This window comes from Ascaphus truei, chromosome 9, assembly GCF_040206685.1.
Source record: "Ascaphus truei isolate aAscTru1 chromosome 9, aAscTru1.hap1, whole genome shotgun sequence".
NCBI lineage: Eukaryota > Metazoa > Chordata > Amphibia > Anura > Ascaphidae > Ascaphus > Ascaphus truei.
Genome location: NC_134491.1, coordinates 67,365,078 through 67,378,188, shown reverse-complemented (window position 1 = coordinate 67,378,188; position 13,111 = coordinate 67,365,078). Strand labels below are relative to the sequence as shown.

The 13,111-nt window shown below is 52.8% G+C and overlaps 1 protein-coding gene across 3 annotated transcripts in view; it reads left to right on the top strand.

The window, feature by feature from the left end:
- Nucleotides 1–13,111, top strand: part of TAFA3 (TAFA chemokine like family member 3) — a 311,698-nt gene that overhangs the window by 193,177 nt on the left and 105,410 nt on the right. The gene's annotated exons all lie outside the window — the stretch shown is intronic.

Genomic DNA, 13,111 nt, shown 5'->3' with positions numbered 1-13,111 from the left:
GCCCATGGCATCACACTGCCTCCAGCATGTTTTACAGATGATGTGGTATGCTTTGGATCATGAGTTATTCCAAGCCTTCTCCATACTTTTTACTTCCCATCATTCTGGTACAGGTTGATCTTAGTTTCATCTGTCCAAAGAATGCTGTTCCAGAACTGGGCTGGCTTTTTTAGATATTGTTTGGAAAAGTCTAATCTGGCCTTTTTATTCTTGAGGCTTATGAATGGTTTGCACCTTGTGGTGAACCCTCTGTATTGGCTCTCGTGAAGTCTTCTCTTTATGGTAGACTTGGATAATGATATGCCTACCTCCTGGAGAGTATACTTCACTTGGCTGGATGTTGTGAAGTGGTTTTTCTTTACCATGGAAAGGATCCTACAATCATCCACCACTGTGGTCTTCAGTGGACGTCCAGGCCTTTTTGTGTTGCAGAGCTCACCAGTGCGTTCTTTTTTTTCCCCTCAGAATTAACCAAACTGTTGATTTGGCCACTCCTAATGTCCCTGCTATCTCTCTGATGGATTTTCTTTTTTTTTTGCAGTCTAAGGATTCCCTGTTTCATTTTGACCGCATGTTGTGGGTTCACAGCAATAGCTTCCAAATGCGTATGCCACACCTGGAAACAACTCCAGACCTTTTATCTGCTTAATTGATGATGAAATAATGAAGGAATAGCCCACACCTGTTCATGAAACAGTTTTTGAGTCAATTGTCCAATTACTTTTGGTCCCTTGAAAAAGAGGGGGCTACATATTAAAGAGATGTAATTCCTAAACCCTTCCTCCAATTTGAATGCGAATACCCTCAAATTAAAGCTGATAGACAGCACTTTAAGCCCATATTCATTATTTAACTGTAACTTGAATTTATTTTGGTACACAGCCGAAATAACAAAACTTGTATCAGTGTCCAATTATTTCCAGACCTAACTGTATATCTAGAGAGAACATTGAGGGACATTCACCACTCAATAAGCCAGTGCTGCAGGGCTTTGTTTAAAAACCACATTGACTAATAAAGAATGCTGCTGTGCCCAGATGGACAGGGTGTGGAGGAACAATATGAAATGACCCCTATTAGGTATGTGGTATAGCAGTGATTGTTTAGGGATGTCAGGGGGGAGTCCGTAGACCCACCCAGACCCCTTTAATCATGCATTGTGTAACCCACAACGCCTGGGGGACTCCACAATGAAGGGACAAATGAGGAATAAATAACTCACATATGTCTTTAAATCCGTCTGATCTGCGGCATGCTCCAAGCTGTATGGTAGAAATAGCAGGCAAAATAACCTCACCGGGGAGGAAAGGCAGCAGTCACGGCCACGCAGCAAGTGAACAAGGCTGGACTGTGCTGTGAAAAAATCTTCTTTATTATAACATGGAAGTTGAAAAAGAGAGACAGGGTTGTCCGTTGCGAGGGGTCCAGCCTTGTTCACTTGCTTGGTTATTTTTTGCTAACTGTATATCTATTTATATATACTTCTAACTACAGGCACACCCCACTTTAACGAACGCAATGGGACCGGTGCATGTATGTAAAGTGAAAATGTACTTAAAGTGAAGCACTAACTTTTCCCACATTACAACGTGCATGACTGATGTAAATAACGCATTTGTAACAGGCTCTATAGTCTCTCCGCTTGCGCACAGCTTCGGTACAGGTAGGGAGCCGGTATTGCTGTTCAGGACGTGATGACAGGCGCATGCGTGAGCTACCGTTTGCCTATTGGGCGAGATGTACTTACTCGCGAGTGTACTTAAAGTGAGTGTCCTTAAAGCGGGTATGCCTGTATACTGTAAGAGACATGCACAGAGATATACAACCAGGGTGACAGATTTGGGGGAAATAAACCATGGCTTTTATTTAGCCCGTAGCTTTAAGCAATACAGTTTAAGGAAGCACTCACATAAACAAACAGCTTATCCATGTGTAAGAGCTAACTCACTTTCCCAGTCCCTATCTGCAGGGCTGGGAGGATAAGCCTCTTGCCAACTTATGACCCCAAAGTCCAAAGAGGTACCTGTAAGCAGGGGGCTCTTTATGTCAGTCTCTGGTTGTGTCCATCGGGGCCACCCTCTGGTGGGTTCCAGGGTCCGCTGCACCCTGGATGTAGAGCAGGCCTGCACAACTTGTAAAGTGAGAAGGGCCGAACTGCTCCAAGGAAAAAAGATTTGAGCCGCACGGGTAAAATAATCATCATCATCATCATCATCATCATCATCATCATCATCATCATCATCATCATCATCATCATCATCATCATCATCATCATCATCTCTCCTCCAGCACCTCTCATCATCATCATCATCATCCTCATATTTCCCCAAGCACCCATCATCATCATCCTCATATATCTCTCCCAGCACCCCTCATCATATATCTCCCCCAGCACCCCTCATCATCATCCTCATATCTCCCCCAGAACCCATCATTATCAACCTTTGCGAGACTCCCCATCTATCTCTCATACCCCCATCTCTCCCCCTCACCCACACAAATAATACTCCCCTTCAACATCAAACACAAAATACCCCCCTGCACACCACACACATACCACCTCCCCTGCACCTCACATCCCTCCCCCCCTGCACCTCACATCACTCTCCCCCCTTGCATCTCACATCACTCTCCCCCCCTGTACCTCACATCACTCTCCCCCCCTGCAGCTCAAATCACCCTCCCCTGCACCTCAAATCACCCTCCCCTGCACCTCAAATCACATCATCTCGCCACCCCTCCCCCTCCTTCCCTACCTCGGTTTGCAGTGGAGGAGGTGGGGGAAGAGCAGGCAGGACTGCACGCATGCTCTATCAAGCAGTGGGAAGGGGGGGGGAAGGGGGTGGAAGGGGGGGAAGGCGGTGGGAAGGGGGGGGAGGCGGTGGGAAGGGGGGGGGGAGGCGGTGGGAAGGGGGGGGAGGCGGTGGGAAGGGGGGGGAGGCGGTGGGAAGGGGGGGGGGAGGCGGTGGGAAGGGGGGGGAGGGGGGGGAGGTGGTGGGAAGGGGGGGGAGGGGGGGGAGGCGGGGGGAGGCAGTGGGAAGGGGGGGGGAGGCGGTGGGAAGGGGGGGGGAGGCGGTGGGAAGGGGGGGGGAGGCGGTGGGAAGGGGGGGAGGCGGTGGGAAGGGGGGGGGAGGCGGTGGGAAGGGGGGGGTGGGAAGGGGGGGGATGTGGACAGGAGGGGGGGGGCAGTGGACAGGAGGGGGGGGGCAGTGGACAGGAGGGGGGGGCAGTGGACAGGAGGGGGGGGCAGTGGACAGGGGGGGCAGTGGACAGGGGGGGCAGTGGACAGGGGGGGCAGTGGACAGGAGGGGGGGGCAGTGGACAGTGGACAGGAGGGAGGACAGTGGACAGGAGGGGGGGCAGTGAACAGGAGGGGGGCAGTGGACAGGAGGGGGGCAGTGGACAGGAGGAGGGGGCTGTGGACAGGAGGGGGGGGCTGTGGACAGGATGGGGGGCTGTGGACAGGAGGGGGGGCTGTGGACAAGAGGGGGGGCTGTGGACAGGAGGGGGGGCTGTGGACAGGAGGGGGGGGCAGTGGACAGGAGGGGGGGCAGTGGACAGGAGGGGGGGCAGTGACACACACACACACACACACCCGTGATGCGCCCTTTCTCAGTTTCGTGCGGCGCCACAGGTGGGGGGGAGGTGGGGGAGCGACACCTACCTGTACTTCCGGCCGCCGCCATCTTCTTACTCGGCGCCGCGAGGGAGGAAGGGGGTCCGCCATCTTACGCGCCGCGTGGCAGCCTGTTCCCCCGCCGGGGACGGAGTGGAGCGGGAGGGAGGTGAGTGGAGCGGGAGGGAATGGAGCGCGAGGGAATGGAGCGCGAGGGAATGGAGCGGGAGGGACGTGAGTGGAGCGGGGGAGGGAGTGGAGCGGGAGGGAAGGGAGCGCGAGGGAGGAAGGGGGTCCGCCATCTTAGGCGCCGCGTGGCAGGCTGCCTGTTCCCCCGCCGGGGAGGGAATGGAGCGGGAGGGAGTGGTGTGTAGCGGGAGGGAGTGGTGTGTAGCGGGAGGGAGGTGAGTGGAAGGGAGGTGAGTGCGGGAGTGGAGCGGGAGGGAGTGGTGTGTAGCGGGAGGGAGTGGAGTGTAGAGGGAGTGGAGCGGCAGGTGAGTGCGGGAGGTAAGAGCGGGAGGGAGGTGAGTGCGGGAGTGGAGCGGCTTCCGGGCGCGTCTTAGGTGGGCGCGTGTCCCCCCGCCGGGGAGGGAATGGAGCGGGAGGGAGGTGAGCACCGGGGAGGGGGGGAGGTGAGTGTGATGGGGGGGGGAGAGGACAGAGATATATATGTGTGTGTTTTTTTTGGACCTTTGGCCCGTCACTCCGCCTCAGGCCAATGAGAGGTGTGGGGGGCGGGCCAAGGGGGTGGTGTGAGTGTGTGAGCCCAATGAGAGGTGTGGGGGGTGGGCCAAGGGGGTGGTGTGAGTGTGTGAGCCCAATGAGAGGTGTGCGGGGGTGGGCGGGCCAAGGGACCAATGAGATTGCCGCTAGGGACGCAGACATACAGTGCTTTCAGAAATATATAGTAGATTATACAGACAGTGAAATTGTTAGGAAAACATATTTTATTGTAAGGAACAGCTGAGTTTCAGTGGTAGGTGTTGTCATACAGTGTGTGAGGTAGCGGGAGTGACATTGGTGGCATGCTGTTTGACTGTAGTCCGCGGCGTCGCGGTCCGGTTGCGGAGGGAGATGTGTGAGGTGCAGGAGATGTCAGGCGTGCTGGCTGTTCCGCGGGAGGTAGAGTGTGTGAGGTAGCGGGATAGCGGGAGTGACATCGGTGGCATGGTGTGTGGTGTGTGTGAGAGCATGTGTGTGTGTTGCTGGTGTGTGATGGCGTGTGTGTGTGTATGAGGCATGTTGTGTGTGTGACGTGTGTGAGTGCGTGTTGTTGGTCATACACATGTTAAAAATGGCATGTTTTTGAGTGTAGTGTGTGGCATAGAATGACAGGATGTTTGCGTGTGTGTGTGTGTGTGTATGAGGGGGTTTTGTGTGGGTGAGTGTTGTGTACATTATACAGACAGTAAAATAGTTAGGAAAACAAATTTTATTTCAACGAACATCTGATTTCCAGTGGTAGGTGTTGTCATACACTGTGTGAGGTAGCGGGATAGGGGGAGGGACATCGTTGCCATGGTGTGTGAGTGTAGGCCGCGGCCTCGCGGTCCGGTTGCGGTAGGGAGCTGTGTGAGGTGCAGGAGATGTGGCGTGCTGTGCGGTCCGCGGGAGCTACACTGTGTGAGGTAGCGGGATAGGGGGAGGGACATCGTTGCCATGGTGTGTGAGTGTAGGCCGCGGCCTCGCGGTCCGGTTGCGGTAGGGAGATGTGTGAGGTGCAGGAGATGTGAGGCGTGCTGTGCGGTCCGCGGGAGCTACACTGTGTGAGCTAGCGGGATAGGGGGAGGGACATTGGTGGCATGGTGTAGCGGGGTAGGGGGCCTCGCGGTCTGGTTGCGGTAGGGAGCTGTGTGAGGTGCAGGAGATGAGGCGTGCTGTGCGGTTCGCGGGAGCTACACTGTGTGAGGTAGCGGGATAGGGGGAGGGACATTGGTGGCATGGTGTAGCGGGGTAGGGGGCCTCGCGGTCCGGTTGCGGAGGGAGATGTGTGAGGTGCAGGAGATGTGAGGCGTGCTGTGCGGTCCGCGGGAGCTACACTGTGTGAGGTAGCGGGATAGGGGGAGGGACATTGGTGGCATGGTGTAGCGGGGTAGGGGGCCTCGCGGTCCGGTTGCGGTAGGGAGATGTGTGAGGTGCAGGAGATGTGAGGCGTGCTGTGCGGTCCGCGGGAGCTACACTGTGTGAGGTAGCGGGATAGGGGGAGGGACATTGGTGGCATGGTGTAGCGGGGTAGGGGGCCTCGCGGTCCGGTTGCGGAGGGAGATGTGTGAGGTGCAGGAGATGTGAGGCGTGCTGTGCGGTCCGCGGGAGCTACACTGTGTGAGGTAGCGGGATAGGGGGAGGGACATTGGTGGCATGGTGTGTGAGTGTAGGCCGCGGCCTCGCGGTCCGGTTGCGGTAGGGAGATGTGTGAGGTGCAGGAGATGTGAGGCGTGCTGTGCGGTCCGCGGGAGCTACACTGTGTGAGCTAGCGGGATAGGGGGAGGGACATTGGTGGCATGGTGTAGCGGGGTAGGGGGCCTCGCGGTCTGGTTGCGGTAGGGAGCTGTGTGAGGTGCAGGAGATGAGGCGTGCTGTGCGGTTCGCGGGAGCTACACTGTGTGAGGTAGTGGGATAGGGGGAGGGACATTGGTGGCATGGTGTAGCGGGGTAGGGGGCCTCGCGGTCCGGTTGCGGAGGGAGATGTGTGAGGTGCAGGAGATGTGAGGCGTGCTGTGCGGTCCGCGGGAGCTACACTGTGTGAGGTAGCGGGATAGGGGGAGGGACATTGGTGGCATGGTGTAGCGGGGTAGGGGGCCTCGCGGTCCGGTTGCGGTAGGGAGATGTGTGAGGTGCAGGAGATGTGAGGCGTGCTGTGCGGTCCGCGGGAGCTACACTGTGTGAGGTAGCGGGATAGGGGGAGGGACATTGGTGGCATGGTGTAGCGGGGTAGGGGGCCTCGCGGTCCGGTTGCGGAGGGAGATGTGTGAGGTGCAGGAGATGTGAGGCGTGCTGTGCGGTCCGCGGGAGCTACACTGTGTGAGGTAGCGGGATAGGGGGAGGGACATTGGTGGCATGGTGTAGCGGGGTAGAGATCCTTGCGGTCCGGTTGCGGTAGGGAGATGTGTGAGGTGCAGGAGATGTGAGGCGTGCTGTGCGGTTCGCGGGAGCTACACTGTGTGAGGTAGCGGGATAGGGGGAGGGACATTGGTGGCATGGTGTAGCGGGGTAGGGGGCCTCGCGGTCCGGTTGCGGAGGGAGATGTGTGAGCTGCAGGAGATGTGAGGCGTGCTGTGCGGTCCGCGGGAGCTACACTGTGTGAGGTAGCGGGATAGGGGGAGGGACATTGGTGGCATGGTGTAGCGGGGTAGGTCGCCTCGCGGTCCGGTTGCGGAGGGAGATGTGTGAGCTGCAGGAGATGTGAGGCGTGCTGTGCGGTCCGCGGGAGCTACACTGTGTGAGTTAGCGGGATAGGGGGAGGGACATTGGTGGCATGGTGTAGCGGGGTAGGGGGCCTCGCGGTCCGGTTGCGGTAGGGAGCTGTGTGAGGTGCAGGAGATGTGGCGTGCTGTGCAGTCCGCGGGAGCTACACTGTGTGAGGTAGCGGGATAGGGGGAGGGACATCGTTGCCATGGTGTGTGAGTGTAGGCCGCGGCCTCGCGGTCCGGTTGCGGTAGGGAGATGTGTGAGGTGCAGGAGATGTGAGGCGTGCTGTGCGGTCCGCGGGAGCTACACTGTGTGAGCTAGCGGGATAGGGGGAGGGACATTGGTGGCATGGTGTAGCGGGGTAGGGGGCCTCGCGGTCTGGTTGCGGTAGGGAGCTGTGTGAGGTGCAGGAGATGAGGCGTGCTGTGCGGTTCGCGGGAGCTACACTGTGTGAGGTAGCGGGATAGGGGGAGGGACATTGGTGGCATGGTGTAGCGGGGTAGGGGGCCTCGCGGTCCGGTTGCGGAGGGAGATGTGTGAGGTGCAGGAGATGTGAGGCGTGCTGTGCGGTCCGCGGGAGCTACACTGTGTGAGGTAGCGGGATAGGGGGAGGGACATTGGTGGCATGGTGTAGCGGGGTAGGGGGCCTCGCGGTCCGGTTGCGGTAGGGAGATGTGTGAGGTGCAGGAGATGTGAGGCGTGCTGTGCGGTCCGCGGGAGCTACACTGTGTGAGGTAGCAGGATAGGGGGAGGGACATTGGTGGCATGGTGTAGCGGGGTAGGGGGCCTCGCGGTCCGGTTGCGGAGGGAGATGTGTGAGGTGCAGGAGATGTGAGGCGTGCTGTGCGGTCCGCGGGAGCTACACTGTGTGAGGTAGCGGGATAGGGGGAGGGACATTGGTGGCATGGTGTAGCGGGGTAGGGGGCCTCGCGGTCCGGTTGCGGTAGGGAGATGTGTGAGGTGCAGGAGATGTGAGGCGTGCTGTGCGGTTCGCGGGAGCTACACTGTGTGAGGTAGCGGGATAGGGGGAGGGACATTGGTGGCATGGTGTAGCGGGGTAGGGGGCCTCGCGGTCCGGTTGCGGAGGGAGATGTGTGAGCTGCAGGAGATGTGAGGAGTGCTGTGCGGTCCGCGGGAGCTACACTGTGTGAGGTAGCGGGATAGGGGGAGGGACATTGGTGGCATGGTGTAGCGGGGTAGGGGGCCTCGCGGTCCGGTTGCGGTAGGGAGCTGTGTGAGGTGCAGGAGATGTGGCGTGCTGTGCGGTTCGCGGGAGCTACACTGTGTGAGGTAGCGGGATAGGGGGAGGGACATCGTTGCCATGGTGTGTGAGTGGAGGCCGCGGCCTCGCGGTCCGGTTGCGGGAGGGAGATGTGTGGCGTGGAGGGGAGGGGGGGTTTGAAGAGGCAGTCTGCAGTGTTTGGTGTGTGTGAATGTGTGTGTGTGTGCTGTGTTTGTGCGTTGTGTGTAGATTCTGTACCTCAGTGGTTCCCAAACTTTTTCGGTTCAAGGCTCCCCAAGGCAATCAGAATTTTTTCAAGGCTCCCCAAGGCGATCAGGATTTTTACGCGGCGCCCAAAGTAAAAACAAAGGTGTATATACATACCTAACAGTTGCAGTGCGCAGTTGGTGTCTCTCTCACACACTCTCACTCTCTCTGACCTCACTCTCTCTCTCTGACCTCACTCTCTCTGACCTCACTCTCTCTCTGACCTCACTCTCTCTCTCTCTGACCTCACTCTCTCTCTCACTCTCTCTCACTCTCTCTCTCTCAGACCTCTCTCTCTCTCTGACCTCACACTCTCTCTGACCTCCATCTCTCTCTCTCTAACCTCACTCTCTCTCTGACCTCACTCTCTCTCTCTGACCTCACTCTCTCTCTCTGACCTCACTCTCTCTCTGACCTCACTCTCTCTCTGACCTCACTCTCTCTCTGACCTCACTCTCTCTCTGACCTCACTCTCTCTCTCTCTCTCTGACCTCACTCTCTCTCTCTGACCTCTCTCTCTCTCTCTCTGACCTCACTCTCTCTCTCTGACCTCACTCTCTCTCTCTCTGAACTCACTCTCTCTCTCTCTCTGACATCACTCTCTCTCTGACCTCACTCTCTCTCTCTCTCTGACATCACTCTCTCTCTGACCTCACTCTCTCTCTCAGTCTCCCGGTGCTGCTCCTCCAGCGTGCGCGCCGGGCCTCCCTCTCTCAGTGTCGCTGAGCTGGGCTGAACAGATGCACAAAGCCCCTGCATCTGTAATCAGCGCTGCTATAGTTCCTCTGGCCTGGGACATAGTAAGCGCTTAGGTGCTGCTGCTCGCTCTTGCTTGCTGCCGCTCGCTCTACCAGGAGCTTTTCGCTGTCCTGGCAGAGGAGACAGCAAGCGCGCTTGGTAGGCGGGTATCACTGTGTGTGTTTGTCACTTGGTAGCTGTGTGTGTGTGTGTGTGTGTGTGTGTGTGTGTGTGTGTGTGTGTGTGTGTGTGTGTGTATTATATAATATTTAAAAATGAAAAAAAAAAAAGACATGTGAGAATAAATTATTTATTAACATTGTGCAACTTTGATAAATATATTCACACGCACACACCACACACATCCATATACACCACACATACATATATACACACACACACATACATATATATATATATATATATATATATATATATATATATATCTATATATACATACATACACACACACACACACACACACCACACATATATATACACCACACATACACATTATATATATATATATATATATATATATATATACACCACACATACATATATACACACCACACATATATACACACACACACACCACACATATATACACACACACCACACATATATACACACACACACACACACCCTGCAGCCCGTTTTTCACACACACACACACACACACACAACACACACACACCCTGCAGCCCGTTTTTCACACACACACACCCCCCCCCCTTGGTGCTGTCTGGTGGCTCTGCAGTTGCAATGCCGGGCAGGCTGCAGCCCCATTGGATGGGAGCGGTCACGTGACCGCGCCTCTGCTTCCCCTCAGAGGTTTTTTGTTTTTTTTTAAATGAGCTAGCAGCCCTTGTTTCCCGCTGCTGGCGGCCCTGATCGCGGCGCCCCTCTAGCCAAGCCGCGGCGCACCAGGGCGCCGCGGCGCACAGTTTGGGAAACACTGCTGTACCTGATTCGGCAGTCTGTGGTAGCAGACGTGAAGGTTTTGATAGCTGTGAAGCGTGGCCCCAGAGCAGGTTGAGGATTAGAGGAAAGCGTTCTCAAAACTCAGTGAGGGGTGGGACAGTGTGGAAGTATTAGGGCATTGGTGTTGGACGCAGGCCAATGAGAGGTGTGCGGGGGCGGGCATTGGACGCAGGCCAATGAGAGTCAGTGAGGGGTGGGACGCAGGCCAATGAGAGGTGTGCGGGGGCGGGCATTGGACGCAGGCCAATGAGAGTCAGTGAGGGGTGGGACGCAGGCCAATGAGAGGTGTGCGGGGGCGGGCATTGGACGCAGGCCAATGAGAGTCAGTGAGGGGTGGGACAGTGTGGCATTGGTGTTGGACGTAGGCCAATGAGAGGTGTGCGGGGGCGGGCATGGCCTGAGCAGGAGTGACAGGCCCAAGGTCCAATGCGATTGACCCTTGGGACGCAGACATACAGTGATTTCACAAATATATAGTAGATATATGCTAAGTAGATGGGGGGCTTTCAAATATATGAAGCTGCAATGGATTCAGTAGTTCTTGGATAGCCTGTTCTGTTTTTACATTCTGCAATAATTAATGCACAAATTTCACCTTTACAACCTTTTATTTCAAATACATAAACTAGCTGTTCTCATTATTAATAAAACCAGTAAGATCATACCTTATTAACAGGATCACTGGAAATAAATCTGAAATTAACAGCTGAAAAGCAATGTAATTCAGCAGCGTTTACTGTTCCCTATAATGAATAATATTCTCATTCTTTATCTTTAAAAAAAAAAGGTATATAATTTTCTGATTCAGGAAAGCAAAGAGAGCTTCATTAAACGTGAAATATGACCGCTTTCAGCAGAGAGCAATATTTGCTTCGACAGCTGCTATTACAAAATACTTCGGAGATGGGTAATTGTGTAATTATTAGAGGCGGGGATGAAAGGTATGGTTCATTAGGACAAAATGACCATGAAATAGTGGTAAATACGGCTAAATTTAGTTTACAGCCGTTTAAATGATTCTGCCTTGCAGAGTTTTATTGGCTATAATGGGCAAGGTGAAAGAGATTCTTTTGCAATTTGTGATACCGTTTATAGTGTTGGGGTAAAATGATACATTTAATTTGGTTATTTATGTATTTGGAATATATATTTATTTTTCAATTCATGGTACATTGTCCTAGGGTACAAAGTCAGTGCAGGATTATTAAAAATGCCTACATGTTTCTATCAAAGAGTGTAATGTTTTGACTATGCACTGATAAGGGGGTAATTCTATTTCTGGCTAAATGGGCCATGTTCAGCCCCAAAATCCTCAAACAATATAGAGTTAGTCCCTAACTGTTTGTTGTGTACCTGTTCCATGTAGTATAGGTAAGCTTTCCCAGTACAAACAATGCTTGCAATTTTGTATAATTTACTGGAGTGCTGTTGACCAAAAAGATAAAAGCAAAAAATACAAGATCAAAGCACATTCATATTCACAATATTAACTCTCTTACTACTTGTATCATGCTGCCAAAATCCTGCTAATCATTAATTTTCTAATGTTTCATTTAAATTGGGAGTTTGGTTCCAAATTTTAGCCAAGATCTAATAAGCTTGGAGTCCTTTAATATGTTTTAATTAAGGGTTGGTACTTTCCTTAGTGTTTGGATTTAAAAAAGAAAATTGTGTTTTGGTTTTGCTGAAACTCAATAGGTTTTGAATTTTGAATGTGAAAAGAAGCATTTTACATTTACAAACATTTGCCTAGTTTCTTAAAGAAAAAAAAAGAAAGAATGTGTGTGTATAGTGCATGTAGGGTGTGTAAGTATCTATATCGTGCATGAATGGTGTTTGTATCTATAAGGTGTATGGCGTGTGTATTTGGTATATTTGAGTATTTGATTATACATGTACAGTATGTGTGTGGCTCATGTAAAGTGTACGTGTATGTGTGTGAGTGTATGTGATATAAAGTATGTGTGTGTTTTATGCATGCATGGCGTTTGTGTATATGTGGTGTGTACTGTATGTGTTTATATAGTGCATGTGTATTGCGTGTGTTTTTGTACAGTATACTGTATGGTTCATGTATGGTTAATAGGTATTCATGTTACATATATGGTGTGTATGTATATATGATTGTGTGGTATGTCATGTGGCTTCTCCAAAAATACTGGACACAATGGTGAAAGGTGCGAGAAGCACATACGCTCGAGACACACACACAAATACACACATACACACACGCTCACCTCTCCCCTTTCTCTGCTCCTTGATGTTTCCGCCTCTCATTGGCCCCACCCTCAGGCTCCTGACACCTCCTCCTGATTGGTTGCTGCTGGGTGACTCATGCTAATATCTATATAAAGTAGTTTTAAATATCTCCCATAGTACCTCAGGTATGTTCATTCCTCAACACATGTATTTCTCCCTAGTTTATTTGGAAGGAGGTTTGAGGGGACAGATATACATCTAAAGGTATCTATTAGGTAATGAAGTCCTCAATTCTATTTGACTGTTCACATATACATTAGGAGCGCCAATCTAAATTCTTTTTGTCTTCACTCTCTGGGACAGTAAGACATTCCTTCCCGCAGCTTAAAAACTCGGTGTACTGGTCCCCACTGCTCCAATGTTGCAGTAACCCTAAACATTGGAGATGGATGAATGTGTCAACATTCAATTTGTTTATTCTCACTCTCTACTTCACCAGGCTGACATCAAAGGGCCTTATCAGAAAAAAAATGTCTCATTTTAATCTTCTCAGATGAGGTTCTTTGTACTTGATCCACAAGACTCTTTTAAATCAGTGCTCAGAACACAATGTTACCAAAAAATAGGAATGGATATTATGTTCCCTGAGGTTACGCGTATCCTCAAAGCTATTTATC